At 41.7% G+C, this 20,856-nt stretch overlaps 1 pseudogene; it reads right to left on the bottom strand.

Moving 5' to 3' along the window:
• Positions 1–16,936: 16,936 nt before the first annotated feature.
• On the bottom strand, positions 16,937–19,531 carry LOC140846375 (large ribosomal subunit protein eL34 pseudogene; annotated as a pseudogene).
• Positions 19,532–20,856: the final 1,325 nt, after the last annotated feature.

Genomic DNA, 20,856 nt, shown 5'->3' with positions numbered 1-20,856 from the left:
AGGAGAAAGAGAAAGGCCATTTCCACCTGAGGTCACTCTTCTGCTCTTTGCCTTCGTGTGTTGGAGCAGATCATGAGACCCAAGTCTCGAAAGGTCTGTTCCTGCATCCTGGAGAAGGGCCCGGGCAGGGAGAGGGGTCCTGCTGGCCAACTCCTCCCAGCCCCAGGGCACCAGGGCCCAACTTGGACCCCAGCCTTCCTCTGTGATTGCCCCTGTCCCATCCCGATTGACTGTTTACTGTGGGACGAGCTGCTTCATCTGGGGCTGTTTCTGTAACCATGAAAGCTAAGCAGCTGTGAAAATGATTTCAACCACAGCTTGTGGGCAGCTGGTACCATGCTACTGTCAGCATCCACTGTCCATGGAAAATAAAAAGGAGCTTTTGAGAACCTATGGCATGTAGGGTACAGGGCTAGAGGGGAGGCACAAGTGTGTGTCAAGGGCACCAGGCACTGTCTCCACCCCAAAAGCAGTGGCCTGTCCCAAGTGCACAGATTTTAGAGCTGTTTGGACCAGTTTCCTACTCAGCTGGGAATCTCCTCTCTACCTCACCTGTTAAGCAATGTGGAGTCTTAGTACTTCCCCCTCAAAAAGAGCTCCTCTCTCTTTGATGACCACTGTCATATTCCCCTCAACTCCCCCAGCCCTTCAGAACATGCCTGGGCTTCTCCAGGCTGAATATGTCACTTTTTAATATATTTTGAGAATAACAAGATGGCGGGTAAGAAAAGTTCTGCAAAGATGTCAAAGTCAGATCCTATGTCTTTAATCATGATTATTATGGTTGTTTAGTGTTAAATATGACAGCATAAGGGAAAATGCTTTGTACATGGTAAGTCACCATATATATATGTTGGGTAATGATACCAGTGAGAGGCTTGGAATGCTCTCTGCTTACTTAAAGAGTTAGGTATAAATTATACTTAGACACAAAGGTTGAAAATAAGATGATTTTCTTAAGCTCTCCTGGAAATCCAGCATCTGCTGAGCTGATCATTCATAATTCAGATTCTAAACTGAGAGGAAACACTGTAAGTTTATGGTTTGCCCACCTATATTCTTGTCATTCGTGAAAAATTTTGTCCCGCAGACATGAAAATTTTTGTGCCTTTTCTTTTTTTTTTTTTTTTTTTTTTTTTTTATTCACAATTACATATATTATAAAATGCTCACTATGGTAAGTGGCAACATACAAAGTTACTACAATATTACTGGTGCTTTACAATATTCCCAATGCTATACTTTTCATCTTCATTTTTTTTTTTTTTTTTTTTTGAGAGGGCATCTCTCATATTTATTGATCAAATGGTTGTTAACAACAATAAAATTCAGTATAGGGGGGTCAATGCTCAATGTACAATCATTAATCCATCTCAAGCCTAATTCTCGTCAGTCTCCAATCTTCTGAAGCATAACGAACAAGTTCTTACATGGTGAACGAATTCTTACAGAGTGAATAAATTCTTACATGGTGAACAGTACAAGGGCATTCATCACAGAAACTTTCGGTTTTGATCATGCAATATGACCTATAAACCATCAGGTCAAATATGAATATTCCTTTGATTTTTGTACTTGATTTATATGTTGATCCCACATTTCTCCTATTATTATTATTATTTTTATTTTTAATAAAATGCTGAAGTGGTAGGTAGATGCAAGATAAAGGTAGAAAACATAGTTTAGTGCTGTAAGAAGTGTGCCTTTTCTTTTTAACTGTTGCCCCCTCTACTTGGAAGTCTTTACCCCCACACACATACATTGAGTATCTCATATTCAGTCATTCATTCATTTATTTGTTCACCCTATGTTTATTGAGACCTACTGCATGGCAAACAGTATGTCAAGTACTAGAGACCAGCGGTGGGCAAAAATAGATGGGATTCACGCCCTCATGAACTTATATCTGAAGGTTGAGTGTGGGGAAAAACACAGTGAAATAGTCATGCCAATAACTAAAATGCTAGTTGTGCCATAAAGTCCCCAGTGCTATGAGAACATAGAGTTGGGGGAGTTCATCTAGGCTGGGGGTAGGTTGCAGGAAGACTTCCCTGAGTAAGTGGTGCTTCTGCTCAGATCTGAAGGATAAGGAGGGGTTAATTACGTGAGGCAGTGGGTGGGGAACAACAGGTTTTAGGCAGAGTTAAATACGTGGCACCTGAAGGCAGAAGGAAGTAGGAAGCATGGCAGAAGTGGCTGGAGCTGGCCACACTGTGTGGGCTTTGCAGGTGTGTTAAGGATTTTGTTTTTGTTTTTAATCTTAGTGAAAGTCCTCTGAAATATTTTAATCAAAATGGTGTTAGGTTTGCATAAAGGTAAATAAAATATCATGGGCCCATCCTCTATCTCCAAAAGATCTTGGTTTCTGGAAAGGATCAAATTCAGGCACAAGTATGAAACAGTGTGTTATTACCTCGGTAGAACTATGTACACAGTGCCAGGGAAGCATAGGAAGCAAGATATTTTTCAGGGCAAGCAGTAGTCAGGGAAGGCTCCAAAAATGAGGTGAAGTTTGATCTGGCTGTTGAAAAATAGCAGGTAATAAGAAGTCATAGGAAGTGTGGGAATGGGTGAAGAATCCAGGAGCAGCAGCACATTTTGGGAAGGAGGAATTGCGTGTCCAGATACGTAGGCGTGAGAGAGCATACGGCAGGTTTGCATAGTACCCAGTCACTTGGTGAGGCTGGAGCCAGGGTGCTCTGCTGGTCATTAGGTATGCTTAGGAATAGCCCATCTCTGTTTGCCTCTGGGCACGTGGCAGCTTTGCACTTCCCACCAGGCTTGAGCATGTGGCCAGTGAAAGTAAGCAGAGGGGATGTCTGTTACTTCCAGGTGGAAGATTTAAAAGCTGATGCCTGTCTTTTTGCTACTTCCTGTTTTCTTTTGGCTACTTGCAATGTTCTGGAGGGCGGTTGCTTTGTCCGCTTGTGTTCTGGAATGAGGCCAGTGGTGATGGAGGCAGAGCCACCAGCTGACCTGCAAAGGACATGGGGATAAGCAAGACGCAAACCTCTGTGGTAAGCCACTGGGATTTGGGGTCGTTGGCTACTGCAGCATAACTTAGTTTACTCTGGCTGATACAGGGGCCTTTCCAGAACCATGAAGGGTTTGAGATTTTATATCACATGTAAGCGAACAGCTAGCCTGCCAGAGTTACCGAGGGGCTGGCAGAAGACACAAGATCCCCAAGTGAGAGAATAAGGATTTTATTTTTCACCACCAGCAAGAATCTTGAGCTGCTTTGTTGCAGTGGTTTCCCTTGTCCCCCAAGTCCCTCTGTGGCAGTGCAGAGAGGGCCAGTGGGTTCGTGTCATAGTAGAGAACCGTGGAGATTAGGAACCCTCATCGTCCATGGGGTTACAAGCCAAGCTGAGCAACTTTTGTCTGAGGGAGATACTATCTTTATTATACTGGAAAGAAGATGAACTTTCCCTCTGCTCTGGAGCGGGGTCCCTGTCTCTATTTCCCAAATCTGGTCACTACACAAATGTTCTTGAAAAGATACTCAGGAACCAAATTTGTCAGTGTTTTGTTTGCATGAAATGCGGAAATGTGAGAGACCCGCAGAGATTGTCTTCCAACAGTATCTTTGGGTAAGTGGAGGAAAGTGAATGCAGGAAGGCATTTGGAGCCCAATTGGGAAGGATTTTATAGCATGTTAGGGAGATTAGACTTTATCTGGTAGGCAGAGGGGAGCCATCAAAGGTTCTAAAACATGGTATGGAGGATAGAGGGGGATTGGAGAAGGAGAATACCACCACTAGGGAAAGGTTAGGGTTAAAATGTAGGTGTGGGAATTTTAACATCTGAAGGGAGCTGGAGCCCCTGGATTGAGCTCTACTTGGGTAAATTCTATAACCTTCAAAGCTCAGATCAAAAGACATTTTGTTTTAGTTTTTAAAAGTTACCTTTCCAAAGCAGAAGCTTTTTGTCAAAAAAAAGTCTAATGCAGACTTCCAACCAATAAAACAGATGGAAGGAGACACACTTTGGTTGAAGCAGAAACAGGAGCCCATGAGCCCAGATTCAGCTCCCCAGTCCCAGCAGATACCCCAGGACTCCTCTGGAGCCCTTGGGAGCCACAAACTGCACTTTGAAGCCACTCCTCTTTTCCCAGTTGGCCCAGGCAGAACTAATTGCTTCTTCCTCTCTGTTCTCTGAACAGTTTGATCTTATCACCAGGGCAGCATTTATCACCTTGACACATGTTTGCAGAAAGCATCCTTAATTTTTATCTCTGTATTTTCCAGTACCCAGCACAGTGCCTGTCTACCTGGAAAGCTCTCCACCGGTGTTTGCTGGGTTGAATTGAATTGACGTGAAAAACACATCAATGAGGTAACTAGAGAATTGCATTTTTTGTCAAAGCTTTGCATTTTAAATTTAATGAAATTTAACAGACAATTCCTGAGACCTGACCATGGGCAAATAAGAATATAGGAAGTAATGAACTAAAATAACTTTCTATAGTGAAGCGATTTTAGTTTTAGTCTGTCTAACATACCCACAAATGCTTATTCAAGACAGAGAGATCTTTTTCGTAGAAAGGAGACCACAGTCCAAATAAATAACATCCTTCAAGTTAGAGTGAGAAGATCGCCAGTCCTTCTTCCTCAAATATATAAATCCATTCAGTCACCTGTGTTTTCATCAGGTAGGGAAGGAAAGCCCTGTGTTTACTCTGCTAACTTATGTCAGTGGAATATTTACTTGTGAAAAAATGCAATAATTAAAAACAAACAAATAAACGTGAGCACTTTCTGTCTAGCCGTTACATCTGTGTGGAGCGACTGGTGAAAACAGCCCCGGGAGTCTCTGAGCCCTCCTCACTTCCATGGGCTTCATACAGATCGGTCTGACTTTTAAGGAGAACCCAGCAGGTGGAATTTCCATTCATTCTGCTCTAGATCTGTCCTGGCCACTGTCTGTCTGTCTGGAAGAGGGTCAGCCCTGAGTTAGGGTGAAGAGGGAGGGAGGGACAAACCCAAGATCCCATTGTGAGGTTGAACCTCATGTCTGTAGGGGTGAAACTTAACACAATTTTGGGAGCCCTCTTTAGGTAAAAGAATGCAAAATTAGGTGTGAAAACGGAGTGCTTATTTAGAATGAGAACAGAAATCATAGTGGAACATTTTATTAACTATTGTACATATGTTTATAATATTATTTTTAAAGCTATTTTAGCTATATACTTCCTGTATTTTTATACAAGCTATTTTGTGATATTTTCTATAGAGAGAATAAATGATTCAGTCTTTTATTTAGTATGGTTGATGAAAAAAATATTTATTTTTATTACTGACAGTTTAGAAAAATATATTCCAGCTTCACAACTTGTGATTTGTAATGCCACGAAAATGTTTAGAATTGTCAAGTTTGGGCAGACTGCTAATATAAGATATGACAGACTTCTTTCATACAGGAGCTGTAAGGTTTTAAGGCATTTAAGGTTTTCTTGTGAGCTTCTATCTTAAATATCCTTTGAATTGATGTCAGGCATGTCTTCTGGCATATTACAAATTTTATGTTATCTTCATCCATGCCAGTATTTTGTGTCAAATCAGCAAGAAATTTAAATATTTTCTCAATGTATTCCTGATTCATTTCTCCTCATTAATTGGATTATCAAATGATCCAAGAGCTTATTACTTATCATTTCTTCTATTTGAAATATATCCCTTCTCTTCCTCTTAATTAATTACTGCCTTTGGTATGATCTAATTTTATTTTATTATTACAATTTGCTTCATGATGTTGGATATCTATTGACGTTATTACTCATCTTTATTTTTTCTATTTTACATTTATTGTTGTTTAAATCTGCATGTTCTTATGGTTCTTTTTGCATTGAAGTATCATTGATATATAATCTTATATTGGTTTCAAATGTACAACACAGTGGTTCAACACCTACCCATATTATTAAATCCTCACCCCTACTAGTGCAGTCACTATCTGTCAACATAGAAAGATGCTACGGAATCATTGACTATATTTTCCAAGTTGTACTGCTATCCCCGTGACCAACTTATATTGTGATTGTGAATGATTGGGTCCCTATATCCCCCTCCCTCTCAACCCTCACCCCAACCCCTCCCTGTCGGTAATCACTAGTCACTTCTCAGTGTCTATGAATTTAGTGCTGTTTTGTTCCTTCTGTTTTGCTTTGTTTGTGTAATCCACAAATAAGTGAAATCATATAGTATTTGTCTTTCTCTCCCTGGCTTATTTTACTGAGCATAATACCCTGTAGATCCATCCATGTTGTTGCAAATGGCATGATTTGTTTTCTTTTCAAGGCTGAATAATATTCCATTATCTATATATACCACATCTTCTTTATCCATTCATCTGTTGATGGACACTTAGGTTGCTTCCATATCTTGGCTATTAGAAATAGTGCAGTGATTGGCCTGTTCAGGTTTTCTGTTTCTTTCTGGGTCAAACTGGGTCAATCTTGGAAGCTTATATTTTTCCAGGAAGTTGCCCATTTATTCTAGGTTGTCCAATTTGTTGGCATATAATTTTTCACAGGATTCTCTAATAATTCTTTGCATTTCTGTGGTGTCCGTTCTGATTATTCCTTCTTCATTTCTGATTTTTTTTATGTGTGTATACTCTCTTTTTTTCTTGATAAGTCTGGCTAGGGGTTTATCTATTTTGTTTATTTTTTCAAGGAAGCAGCTCCTGGTTTCACTAATTTTTTCTACTGTTTTATTCTTCTCTATTTTATTTATTTCTGCTTCAATCTTTATTATGTCCCATCCTTCTCAGTATAAGAGGTGAGTTGTACCCATCCGGAGCATGTCTCCTGGAGTTAATGTTGGTAAGATGCATTGGGACCACGTAGGAGAGAGCCTCATACCTCTTTGGTTTGTCTCATTGTGCACCTATCCTCACCCTCCACCCTGCCAGTGTGTGATTTCTTTAAGTTCTCTTTATGATGGCCATTACCTTGAGAAAGTAGTGAAAATGGAACAAATATTAGTTTCAAAAAGTTGTTGTATTATACTGGGAACTTCCTACAGAATTTTATTATTAGACTTTTGCCCAGAAAAAGGTGAAGGAAAAGCCCCCTTTATTGTGTTTGGTGTCAATTTCAAACATGGTTTAGTTTTGAAATTAATGATGACTCATCTAACAGTTATTTTGTCCTACTTGCTTAGACCCAGCTCCTCCAAAAGTTCTCTTCCTGAAGGGGCTGGAACTGTGTGTAGTAAACTAGTGCAGCCAGTAGCAATTAGTTCTCAATTCCTCTGACTGGATCTTAGGAAGAAAATAGCCAAAGAAAGGCCAGCCCCCGTACTGATATCATGGGCATGGAGAGGGGGACCATTCAGAAACTGCCCTCTCCTAGCCGACAGGGCAGTGTGGGGGTACCCTGAAGGTTATGAGCCCTGAGCAGGGCAAATTCTTTGGTGCACATCTTGTTTCATTGGGTGATACATTAAGGCCCTACCTGGTGTTTATATCTCCCATGAAAAGAAGGCAAGTGAAAAAGTAAAGAAAGAGAAACAGAGGCCCATTGATAGCCAAGTCATCATTTGGGAGGGGTCATTAGCCTCTTCATGCCCCTTGTATCCTGAGCGAGGCATATCAGATAGGAAGGAGACCCTGCCCTGGGATCTGGTGTGCAAGAATATGGCAATGCCCTTTTATATTTTTCCATTTTGTTTAGAGCACTCAATACCCTACCTTTTTTTATTGTTGTTGTTATCATTGATCTACAATTACATGAGGAACATTATGGTTACTGGCCTCCCCCTTTCACCAAGTCCCCCCCACAATCCCCATTACAGTCAGTGTCCGTCAGCATAGTAAGATGCTGTAGAATTTAGCATTATACATGCTAATCATAATGCCCCCTTTCTTTTTCCCTGCCCTTATCCCTCCCTTCCCACCCATCCTCACCAGTCCCTTTCCCTTTGCTAATCGTTAGTTTATTCTTGGGTTCTGTGATTCTGCTGCTGTTTTGTTCCCTCAGTTTTTCTTTGTTCTTTTGCTCCACATATGAGTGAAATCATTTGGTACTTGTCTTTCTCTGCCTGGCTTATTTCACTGAACATAATACCCTCAAGCTCCATCCATGTTGTTGCAAATAATACCCTACCTTTTCTAAGTGGCTAGTGTACAGTGGCCAATTTAATTAAACCCCACAGGACACTGAAGGAGGACTTGGATAAGCCATTGTGCAGTAGGGTGTCATAGTTGCCATGGGGCCATATGAGACTGTGGGTGACTCACAGCAAAACTGTCCACAGCCAGGGAGAGCAAACCTCCTGCCAATGATGAGTCAACTGAATAGTCTCAGAATATGGAGAGATGCATTTTTATTAACAAGAATAAAGGTAAAATGACAGTAAACAACGCATTTGTCTTCCCACCACGATTTCTTGTTCAGGAAAATAAATGTTTCCTACAGAAGGTCTAACCAGACTAGAAGGAGCCGCTCCCCAGGTGAGACTGGGACACCTTGTTCAGGTAGGTAAACAGTAAGCACAATGCATAGAACCTTTAAATGGAAGAAAGAGAACACGTGGCTGTCCTCATATTCACCTGTGGCTTTTTGCCATCTTCTGTCTTATCAGTCAGGATGCTTTCTATTGCAGGTGACAAACACAATCCTACTTAAGTGAAAAGAGAGTTTATTACTGATGTGACAGTCCGCAGGCTCCAGTGCTCCCTGTTGTCGCACCCTGGCTCTGCCTGCCTTCCTCAGGTCCTGTTCTCAGGGGCCCTCCCTTTGGGGCTGTAATGGCTGCATGTCACTAGGTCTCACCTCTTCTCACCTTCAAATCTCAGAGGAAAAGACATCAGGTCACTTCTCCAGAAGTCCCAGTAAGGTCCCCACTTCATCTCATTGGTGCTTCTGGATTTGTGGCCAGAGCATGCAGTGCTTTGATTGACTGGAAGTGACGGAAAGATGGGCCCTTCACCAAAATTTGGGGCTTTTGGCAGAAACAGGGGGAATAAATGTTAAGGAGGCAAATCACAGCTGTTGACTCTATGTGTGAACCAGTGGCCACCAGTTCTAGGCCCTTGTTCTCTGGGATCCTCTGACTTTCTCATCCAGGATAAATTCAGAACACGGGGTAGAAGAGGATGTGTGGGTTCCTTCCGGAAAGCTAGTTGGCAGCTGGGCTAACTCCAAACTCCTGCTCCTCTCTTCCTAGACCCTGACTGGAGGAGAAGGTTGGTATAAACAGCAATCTTATTTGTTTGCTGGAATGTGAGTAGAAATCTGGGCATATGGGTTTTCCTAAACTAGCAGGCATATAAAAAAATTAGTGTTTAAACTATCTTTGCTTCCTAGCAGGTGTTTGGTGATTGTTACGGACTCGTACTTTTTCCCCCCAAAGGACTTATTCCTAAAGGCGGGTTGCTGGGTCAAAGGTTATATATGTATTTGAATTTTTAGTACCTGTGTCTAGTTTGCTTTCCAGAAAGCTTTTTGGGAAAAAACTTGCTAGGTCAATTCTCATTCTGACAGAAGTGTGAGAAAGTGCTGGCTAGCATAGAATACAATAGGTTTTTCCTTTAAAAATTCTAAAAATGTTTTGTCAATCTAAGGGGCGGGGAAAATGGCATCTCCTTACTGGTTTGTTTTGGGTTTCTCTGCCTCCCGGTTGAGGACGAGCACCTTTTCATATGTTTATGGCTGTTTGGATTTCCTCCTCTGTGAATTGCTGTTCTGTTGTACTGAGCTTAATATTAGTCTTCATGTGTTGCCAGTATTTTTTTGTCCAGCTAGCATTTTGATTTTGTATTTTTAAAAAAAAGCATATGTACTAGGCTTATCCCTTTAAACCTTGGTAAAAATTGGGTAAATTTAAATTTTACCCGGGCAATACTGTTGGTTTTATTTTTTAAATAGAAAATTATTAAACACAAGAAACCAAAGAAGGAAACATAAACCACCCACTGGGCACACAACCCATAGATAACCACCAACAGATAACAGCTTATGTTTTGGGGGATAGACCCCCTGACAGTCTTCTACATGCATTTCACTCCGTGGCTTAAAATACCACCATTGAAGGAGAGAACTGTGAACTGGTATACCTTTCAGGAGAGAAAGGACAATGCAAACGTGGGATCTTCTTCATAGCTACATAAAGCATTTAGGAAGACACAGATGGAGAAATGCTGTTACTATTATTGATCAGGAGGCAGATTTGTCGTTCACATTGAAAGGATTCTTAAAAGCACATTTTTTCTCCTCATCCTAACATCTGTGAAATCAGGAAGTGTCGTAGAGTCAGTGATGTCTGACAAACATTGTGCGCTAGGCAGAAGTCAGAACATGGTCATTGTTGTCCGCACATGTGTGATCTTGTTTATACCTTTTACAATGTCTATACTTCTCTTGGGTTATGTTCCCTGTTACTCATATGAATTTTGAATTTAATTGCTATTTGAAATAACTCCAGAGAGATTACACTGTAATTACAGTATTACATACTAAGCAATATAACTTAAGTCAGGAGAAATACGCAAGTCCCAGATTTTAAGAAAACAAGAGGCTGTGTGTCTAATACATGTATTGTATGTGACTATCCTTAATACATTATATATATGCTGTAGTGCTGAAATAATGGTGCATCTTAGAATTTATTGCATTTGATGAAATATGCTATTAAATTGTTGGTTAAATACTGTATATGGCAAGTAATATAGAAGGAAATATATTTTTTTCAAGAGGTTTTTTACAAGGTGACCATGCCCATTTGGGAATGGTTCATATATTATGTTCTTGGTACAAATAAGATGCAAGAGTGAAATTAGGTAAACATGACTTTCTCAGTAATAACATTCAACAAGATGGGAGAGACAGAGGTGTTAAAAAGGAGAAAGAGCGCATAGTTCAGACATGCTTGTGACCCTAGAGGAAGGAAAGTACTGACTGGACTTTGGGAAGAATTTGTGTTGAAGTCAGTGACTTGGATTGCTTGGGAAAGTGTTCAAGTTATGTATAAAAGGAGATGTTGCATTGATCATGAAAACTCAAGAGCTTCCTGGACATGGTGTATGCAGTTATTTATCTTGTTAGTATAGATGAAGCAGCATAAATAATCCATAAATCAGTGTTACTCCATCTGTTCTGCCTGTTAGTATAGCAGCTTGGCAGCCGTCCTGGTCCTGGTAGACGGCAGTAATCATTTTCCTGGGGGTTTTCATCAGTTGCTAGCTTCTGTGAGTGGAAGCCCATTGCTTACTTGCTCTTCCTGCCTCTTAATTCAGCCCAGGAGGAGCAAACCTGCCCAAATTGGATGGGGAATGTTTGTTGGTAGGTAGACAGGTAGAATAAGGAATCGACATGAACAACCATCCTTTGTAACCTAATCTAGCATCTGACAACATAGCTTTCCTGGCCATCTAATGGGACTTGAGCTTTTCTTTAAGAAAAACAGAATATGAACACCCTTATTTTCACCGCTGTGTGTAGTTTCATGTTAGGATTCTTATCTTTTTGTGGCTTCATTAGGTACTTGCCAGGACAAATTTTCCTAAAGTGGCTGACTGAATTAAAGCTATACCTTAGTACTTTTCTCAGCTTTTATTTACCAAAAAAGAAAAATAGAGGCAAGGCATTTAGAGGCATTTTCCTCCTGGTAGACATAATTTAGTTTTATACACTGCTGCCCTAGAGCATATTCTCTCCATTCAAGCAATCCTGGGGTCATTTTTAAGCCCACTGAATGAAACTTTAATTTCTGATATGTATTTATTTGCATCATTTCCATTTGGTTGTCCTAAAAATATTTCATCTCTGCTAAAATTTCCCAACTGTTCACTCTTGTCCAACTTTTCTGCAGTGTCCTTTAATATATTTGTCACAATTGTGTGAAGTCCATATCCAATAATTCCAAGGCCATCTCTGGGTCTGGGTCTGTTCCTGTTGACTATTTTCTCTCTTGACCATGAGCTGCTTTCTTCACATATTTTATAAAAATGTTTATAAAAACATTTCTCTTGTTTCTTCACTTATAAACTTTGATTGTATGCTGGACTCTGTGGGTCAAAGAGCAGTAGATTAAGATAAATAACATTTATCAACAGAGAAAGGTATACTCCTTTATTTTCCTTACCACTAGAGAGGTGGCTGAGTTGATCTGCTCGAACTGGGTCAGAGCTGTACTGGGTCTGGGCTTTGTAGTCATCTTAGTTAGATTCAATTCACCATTACTTTCAGGATCACAGCAGGAGTGGGACTTCTCTTTCAGAAGTGCTTAGGTTTTGAGCACTGGTAGGCTCCTGTTCTCCTTATAATTTATAGCTTGCTACAAGCTTTTCACAAGTCTGGGGGTTTTCTTTACTCTCTGTTACTCTGGCTTGCAGTTCCTCAGGACATCTCTCTCCACCTGGCTTCCCTGCCCCTGGCAGTGCACTCAGTGAAGACCCAGGGGTCTTGCGGAGATTCCTCTTGTCACCCTTGTGCTTCCCCTCGCCTTTGGAAGGCCACAGAGGCAGGCTTGGTAAAGACTCAGGCGCCTCAGAGACATTTCTTTCTACTCTCTTACTGTACCCAACCTTTGGAAGACTGCCTAGCAATCAGTGAAGACCTGGAGAACTTGGGAGGAATTTCTTTCCACTCCCCAGCCCCTCCTGCAGCCTTAGGATGCCTCGGAGCCCTTGGTTAAGTCCGAGTCATTCTTGGATGCATGTTCTCAGCCTTCCTGCCCTGCCCTCAGCCTTTAGCAGGCTGCTGCCTTGCCCTTGGAGAAGCTCTGGGCATTCTACTAGGATGGGAGGTGGGGTAGGTATGTGTGGAAAGTCTCTCAGGTCTCTTGCCTTGCCCCTAGCTTTTCCCCTGACCATCCCCATGCGCGCAGAGAAGACTGGGGCAGAAGACTTGGAGAGGGGCCCCCTTGCTGTGTGGCCAGAGCTCATTGGTATTCCAGTCTTCATGATAGCCAACACACAGCTAAGTGGTTAGGAACGGTTTGGCTGGTTTCTCCCTGTCTCTGTCTGTGGCAAATTCTTCCCCTTTGAACTTCCAGAGATGAAATCAGCCATAGTTTCTTCTCTCCTAGGACATGTTTATTACTTTCTGGAATTTACTTTGTTTAGATTTTCTTTTGTCCTCAACTATTATTTGTCCTTGAACTATTATTAGTCACTTCTCTATCTTGTTCTTAATATTAGTGGGGAATGATGGTCACTTGTGATTTCTACATTCTAAATGGAAGCATAATAACTGGAAATATTAAAAAAATATGGTGCTGCCATACTTGTCTCTTACTAATACTTTTACCATTTTTATGGATTTGTTATAGAAGTTTGATTTTAACCAGAACTACTAAATGACTGATACTAAATCAGGAAATGGCACATGGAAGCTGAAATTCCAGTCAGTGAGGGGTCCATCCCCACTACCCATGACGGTGGAGGGCGCCGTGAGACAGTACTTACTCTGGCCTCAGTGGCATGGGCGGCAGTGTGGTGTTCCTGCAGCTCGCCTCCTCAGTGGCCTCTGTGAGCATCTCTGTCGGCCTTCCAGGCCCCGTGGATTGTCTTCTCTATCTGAAGGCCATGTTATTGGCTCATTAAATAGTTTTGAAATCATTTAATGGAAGAAGAAGAAGAAAAATAATATATCTTCTTTTGCAAATATCATTTATGCCTTCATGTATGAAGGGACCTCTTCGGGTTTTTAAATTTGTTTTTGCCTTCTTTTTCTACTGGGCAGGGAGTGAGCTCCTGGAAGCTCCTTCCAGTCGAGCCACAGACACACTGTGTCAGAGGGTGTCATACCCTGTACCTCCCTCTCCACTCTCCCCCTTGGCAAAGTAGCAAATGTTGTGAAAGTTATCACTTGTAAGGTCATGTTTAATTACACTATGTTCTGCTTCAGTAGAAAACGACTTGAGTAAAACTGAAGACAGAGCAATAGACTGTCAGTTAGGATTAGCTTTGGCTGTGTCTGACAAAAAACCGGAATAACAGTGGTTTAAACACTATAGTTTATTTCTCTTTTAGATGTAAAAGTCTTTGTCTAGGATACTCCCTGATATCAGGGACCCAGCATCTCTGTACCTGATTGCTCAGCCATGTGTAAATTGGGCTTGTAGTCTCAAATTGTGGTATTCATACTCTAGGAAAAAGAATAGAAGAAATATAAAAATGCTGGGCAAAAAGTGCAGGTATGTCTAATGTATTCCTGCTCATTCCATTAATAAGAACTGTTCCACATGACAGCACTTTGCACCATGATAGGCTGACAAACTTAGCATTCTTATACATAGCTATTTGTCCAGCTAAAAATCAGGGGTTCTACTGCTTTAGAAGAAAAGGAGAATGTATTTTAGGGTCAACTGGGAGTCTAGGTCACCAGTCACATTTCTGGGAGAGAAACTGCATAGTTCCAGTTTAATCCTGACTTTGAAGCCATTTCTGGGGCACTGAAAATGTCAGTACCCTCTGCTCCAGTAACTGCCCCTTCCCTATGAGCTGTGGGGTCTGTGAAGCCAGAGCAATGAGATACTCAGAGAAAAGCATCGAACATAATGAAGGAACTAAAAAACCATGCCATGTACAGAACAGCTAAAGAGACTGAGGATCTGTAGCTTAGAGGAAATGAAAGTTGGTGCGACACAGTGTTTTCACATATTTGACATGCTTCCTTGTGAAATTCTGGATGGACCAGAAGGGCAGAATCCAGCCAGTGGGTAGAAGTTACAGGAAGAACAATGTGAGGTCACTACACAGAGGGAAATTCAAATAATAAGAGCTGTGTCAGAAGGTTGTGAGCGCACATTCACTGCTATCTTCCTCGCATTGATAGGCGTTGAGGACTAGATGGTCAGTAAGGAAGGTTTGGTCCCTTCCTGATGGCAGCTATAGTCCAGTGAGGAAGACAGAAACTTATCAGATAATCACACATACATAAATGTGTAACAAATGATCAAGTGTAATAACTAGGTCTTAGGCTGTTGACTATGGGAGAAGCAAGGGATAGTCAACCATTTGTAGACCTCATAGAGAGAGGCTTTTTGCTCATGCAGGTTCTAAGCTAAATGACTCATGATCTCTCCTGGTTCATTTCTAGAAATGTGCTTTAAATAGTCCTGCAGTGGGAAGAATAGAAGAGATCTGCCTTGGAGGGCAAGGTGAATTGCAAGTTTGTGGGACTTCTGAAATGGACTTTCTGAAGTTCCACAATAGGTCACCGTAACTGAACCAGGTCATGCTAATTTCTTGCCTAGATAGAAGAGGTTGGTTGAACACATGTGAATTTGATAACTTGAGAACCTGAAGACTTGAAATAGTTTGGGGGGAATAAAGACCCTCTCTAAAATGCATACCTTTTCAGAAAAGTTTCTGAAAACTCTGTAAAAATTTCCCACAGAGGACTTAAAAAACAGCAACTCCCTTTTCCCTGGAAAAACACCAGGAAAAAAATCATAAAATCTCTTTTTTTCAGTTCTCCCAATGTCTAAATATATCAATATATAAAAACATGGTTATTTTATGAGTGAAACGAGTTATACATAATGCATTTTTACATTCCTAAATGAACAGCATGACTTTATATCTGTAAAGGGCACTAAAAATAAGCTTTGCAGGTATTTCAATCCCTTGCCCCCAAATTTTCTCTGAAGAAAAAATTGTTTTCTTCTTCCAGGGCTTAAAATTTCTGAAAGTCTATGTGTCTCGTCTGTTGCTTTGTTCTTGCTGCCTTGTAGGCTGGGTTCTATTTCTGTAAAGTTTATGGATATGAAATTAACTGTTCTTTCAGCCTAACTGATACTGATGGTTTAACTCTCTGTGATGCCTCCCGTTGACCTGCTGGGATATCTGGAGAGCTGAGGGTTGGGGATGAGTGTTCCGGCAATAGTTTCAGCCAAGGTGGGCTGTTTTATTTCTTCCTAATTTTAGTTTCCATGGGGACCTGCCAGGCACACTGACATGCAGCAGGGTCCATCCAAAGGACCCAAGAACCATACAGCTAGAGAGTAATCTGTCTTCATGACATTCCCCAGGAGGCATTCAGGCAGAAAGCCTGTTAGCCCTGTAGCGCTGGCAAGAGGGTCAGCGTGGAGTCTAGGCAGAGTGGTTAGGGGCCAAGAGTCTTGGGCTCTGCCACCAACTCTCTGGGACCCTGGTCAGGTCACTCACTCTCTCCAAGGCCTCCATTTGCTTATCATAGGGTGAGGGTATTGGACAAAATCTCCGTGGTCCTTATAGGCTCTGGCATTCTGTGAATCTGTTACTCTGACCCCTTATCCAAAGTAATTAGGTTAGAGGACTGATCAGAGGTTATAAATGAGACTAATAAAATGAGAGAGTGGAGCTTACTTGTTTCTAAACGGCTCTGCAGTCTTTTGTATGAACATCTTTATCCCTGTGAACATGCCTGGATGATCTTGTTTTACCCCAGGGAGGAGTGAAAGTAAATCTGGGGGAACAGAGTAAGTCCTTCTGGTGCCAGAATGACTCTGTGCTGTAGCAGTAAAACGCCAACCCCTACTTTAGGCTGTGTCACCCTGCTGTCTGTTGAGAAGGAGAGCTGGAGAAGGAGTGGCCCCTCTGTTCTGGTGCTGTTCTGTTGGTTTATTTCCTTCCTGCGCCTTCCTTTGGATGCTTGGCTTAGTTTGTGATCAGCCAGCGTGGTCTGGCTTTGAGCTATTCCTGAGCACCCTGCTAAGGACTGGGCTGCTGTCCCCTGCCATGGTGATGGAGGGGGGCTGAGGAGCTGGGTGACGTTTCTGTCCTGGTGGGACAAGAGTCTCTGGGGTGCCTTTGCCCTTCCAGAAATGACTCTGAGGGTAGCTTTGCCAAGAGGCCCCCAGGGAGTCTGGCCTTATTTTGTCTCCAGACTGGTTGGCGAACCTGAGAAGCTGAAATGAACACTGAATTTAGGAGTGCCTAATGCTGCTGACTCAAAACTTAAGCTGCATTTTGAAACTAATCTGCATCTATAGGCTTTTTTGTTTTAATACTGAAAAAAAGCTTCATTTTTATATTTAGCTTTCTGACTTTGTGCCTGGGTCTTGGCTCCAGTACTGTCACCCCACTTTCCACCCCTCAGTAAGGAAAGCACACTTGATCCTACCACAGACACATTCAGCATGCACAGAAACACCACCCTAAGCTGCTCACATAGTTTTGCATTTTATACAACCTCACAAGGACTTCAGGTTCCACAGCATAAACTCTTCAAAGCCAGCCTGGCACATGCCACCTGTGGGTTTGGGTGCCTTCCCTTCCTTCTTGGTATAAAGGTAAATAGTTCTATCACCAGGGGTTTGGGACAGCCTACTTTTGTTACAGGCTGTATTGTAGGAAAGCCCAAACACGGGACCATTCTGAATGCCTCCAGACTCTGCCCGTGGGAACGCAGCCTCTGTAGACTTTTGAGTGGATTGCAGTCAATATTTGAAAGGCACATAGATGCACTTTCAAAAATGACTAATCTCCGCTCAGCCACACTATTTCCTTTCTTGCTACTCACATGCTAGCACGACAGACGTGGTTCTGTTTATTGTCAATAAAGGCACCTCTTAGATTTCTTAGATCTGGAAATAAAAATAAATGCCTCACTTTATATATGAAGTGATGTGGGTTGTTGTGCATGCAGAAAGTAATTTTGAAAATTGGAAAATACCCTAAACTATCACCAAAGGAGCACTGACAATTTGTGGTAATTCATACATGAAATACAAGGCAGCATTTAACATGATGATATAGCCTATCTTTCTTCATAAGGAAAACTATTCTGAAATGTGGAACTAGTAGGTTAAAACTATATGTAATAGATTATTCCAATTGCAAATATATATATATATATATATATATATATATATATATATATATATTTCTGTGTGTGTGTGTGTGTGTGTGTGTGTGTGTGTGTGTGTGTGTATGCTGTAAGCACTGAAAAACATGTGTAAGAGACGACTCACCTAGGCATTTATGGCGAAGGGATGAGACGTGGCCTGGATCCCAGGCCTTGATGTTTCCACTGCATTTTTTAGGTCTCATCAACTTGATTTCCGATGTTGCGTAGATGCCCATGTATAAAAAATTTGAGCAGTGGCTGACGATAGGTGACGGTGTGAACTTTATTTCTAGTTCAGACTGCTGGGTCCGCTTCCTCCCCTTACTCCTTTTTGGCTCTAGGTTCTTTATATTCCATTATTTTGCATAATGGTGTCCCTTTGCAAATAATGGAGCTGTCCTGACATGGCAGACTGGGTAGAATCTTCCAAGGAAAAGCTGTTCCTTCTCTCTTTGGGGGAATAATACCAACAGCTTGGCAGTTTGGCCCACTTGGAGGGGTGCATACACTGGGAAGCCAGAGGAGAAAGGCAGAAGTGGCCAGAGAGGAGGAGTTGGTTGATGTGTCGAGATTTAATCATCACTGTGGAAAACTGCTTACTGTTCTCAATTCTTAACAGCATTCAAAGAGAATTATTCACCAGTGCCCTTGCCATGGCCCCATGGAGGGTGGGGCGTGCTTCCTGCCCCTTCACTTCAGGTTTGGTCAAAGAGGATGTTAGCGGATGGGACATGACCAAGCCTTGGACAAGAGCCTCTGCCTTCAGGTTGCTCTTTCCGTACATCAGCGATCCACCATGAGGAGACTTCCTGCAGGCAGCTGTTGGCCCTTCCCTCTGGGCTCCGTAGTCGGCCTACATGCCTGCAGCCCAGTCCGTAGTCTGGAGCCAAGTCTAGCTGAAGGGCAGCGTGAGGCAGAGCTCCTGAGCCCAGCCCAGCCTGCGCCAGCTGATCCACAGGCAGTCCTGCCTACTTGTGAGTGTGAGATTAAATCCTTGTTCTTTTAAGCTGCTGAGTTTTAGGGTGGTTTATTATGTGGCCCGACTGCGGCAATAGCCAACTGATACACTGCTCTGCTAAACAGACCCTCCTGACTCCCTGCTCCTAAAAAGGGATTTTCTTGCTGCTTTTGCATGATAGGCATGCAAAAAACTTTCCAGAGCTGTTATGATGATAAACCTGGGAAGGAGAAGAATATGGTCAGCCTGATGTCCCATCCCTGCTAACCAACTACCACTAGTTTTTCATCCAGGTCAAATGTGGCTTTCTCTACGTGATTATAAATGCATTCCAGCATCATCTGAGTTCTTCACTTTAAGGACTACATTGCTGACATTCTAGCCCTAGGTTCACAGTAATTTAGTTTGCTGTTAATGTCTGAGCAGTGAGTGAGTCATTATGAACAGTTTACAAGTCAGGAAGCCCAGATTATACTTTTGAATCTGTATTTTCTGTCAGCCCTACTGCTTTGCAAGGAACTCTTTCCTCCCATTTTAGCTGTGCTCTTCGTGTGAAATCCAACAGGCTGCTGGAAAGTCAGAGTTCGTGGTAGAGAGTGGTGGTGGAAAACTCACAGACAGAGTGGTAGGGATACTGGATGTATTTTGCTTTCTGTCGAACTTTGCAAGCTGGGGGATTTGCTTGAAGCCAGGATTGTTTTTAGATTCCCAAGTGTAAGCCTTATGCAGAGTCACCTTCTCATTCTGTGCTTGGCGAGAAGCGTGGAACTCTTCTTGGATGCTTGCCTCATGTGCAATCAATTGTTAATGCCTATTAATTGGCTGCCACACAGTCCTGGGGTGGTGCTTTTGAGGAACACAGAACTGAAGGACATTAGCACACCCAGGCGTCTGACGGCTTCCTGTAACAGTGAGGACAGGAGGTCCAGTCAGGGCACATCCAGAAGCAGGAGAGCCGGAGCTGGAAGCCAGAGCAGCAAGATGTCCCCACACTGGCTTTCAAAGGTGCCTGTAGGTTTCATCCTTTCCTCTCTTTTCTATGCCAGATACTCTCTGAGAGTGAATTTACTTGAGGGTCTAATTTTTAAAATCACTGAGCTTTAAAAATTGATAAAAGGAATGAATTGGTCATGTAGGTAGTTTGGAAAGTACAGAAAGGTGCAAATAAAACAAAATCACCTGTGATCCCACAGCCCAGATGTCACTGCTGCTGTAGGCTTTTGTATTATGACCACGCCAACAGTTTGGTGTTTGGCATACAGGTCGTTTCAATTAAGAATTTTGTAGAAGTCATTTTTCCTTGCCACTTCATTTGAAAACATTTAATTTTAGTTACTAAAAAATCATCCATCATAATCTGTTTCACTTTTCCACTGTCGATGGGTGGGGTTTTTTTTTTCCTCCAGTTTTTGCCATCATAAAAAGTGCTGTGATGAGAATTCTTTTCTAGAAGGGGAATGGGAGTTACTTTCAAAAGATGAGCGTGTGATGAGATGGGCCTATCAGTACGCTGCTGGTAATAGACAAGTTTGTGTTACATTTTTGATAAGCACTGTAGGTGATCATTAAACACTTCCACACATTTTAACTGTAAGATTATTTATATCCCAAGGGAATAATTTGAAATAAGGCCAAAAATCTATGCTCAGAATATTCTTTGCAACATTTTGTTTTTAATAATAACGAAAGATTGAAAAGATAAAGTTCTATTATCAAGAAATTAGTGAGATAATGATGGTCTATTCTTGTGAATGTTGATGGTAAATGTAAAAGAAGGAAGCAAAATTGTGTTTTATGAGCTTCACCCTGTGAAGCAGGATGCTTGAGAAAGAACACTCCCAAACATTTCTACCAGATATTAGTGCAAGACTGTGATTTTTTTTCCTTTTCTTAGTACTTTTATATTATCTTAAATATATCACGTTTATAATCAGGAAAAAGAGTGTGTTGTTGTTCTTAATGCCCATGTATTAGAGATGAGGTCACTTCTAGGGAAGGAAGGTGTGACTGTTCTGTGTGGGCTTCATTTCCTACCGAAAAAGAAACATTCAGAGCCGGCAGAAGTCCCATCCCAGTGCTCCCAACCCTTTAAACAAGATAAGTGCCTTATTTCGTT

This window comes from Manis javanica, chromosome 15 (genome assembly GCF_040802235.1).
Source record: "Manis javanica isolate MJ-LG chromosome 15, MJ_LKY, whole genome shotgun sequence".
NCBI classification, from domain to species: Eukaryota; Metazoa; Chordata; class Mammalia; order Pholidota; family Manidae; genus Manis; species Manis javanica.
Note: the sequence above shows the minus strand (reverse complement) of the source record. Positions and strands in the feature narration are given on the sequence as shown.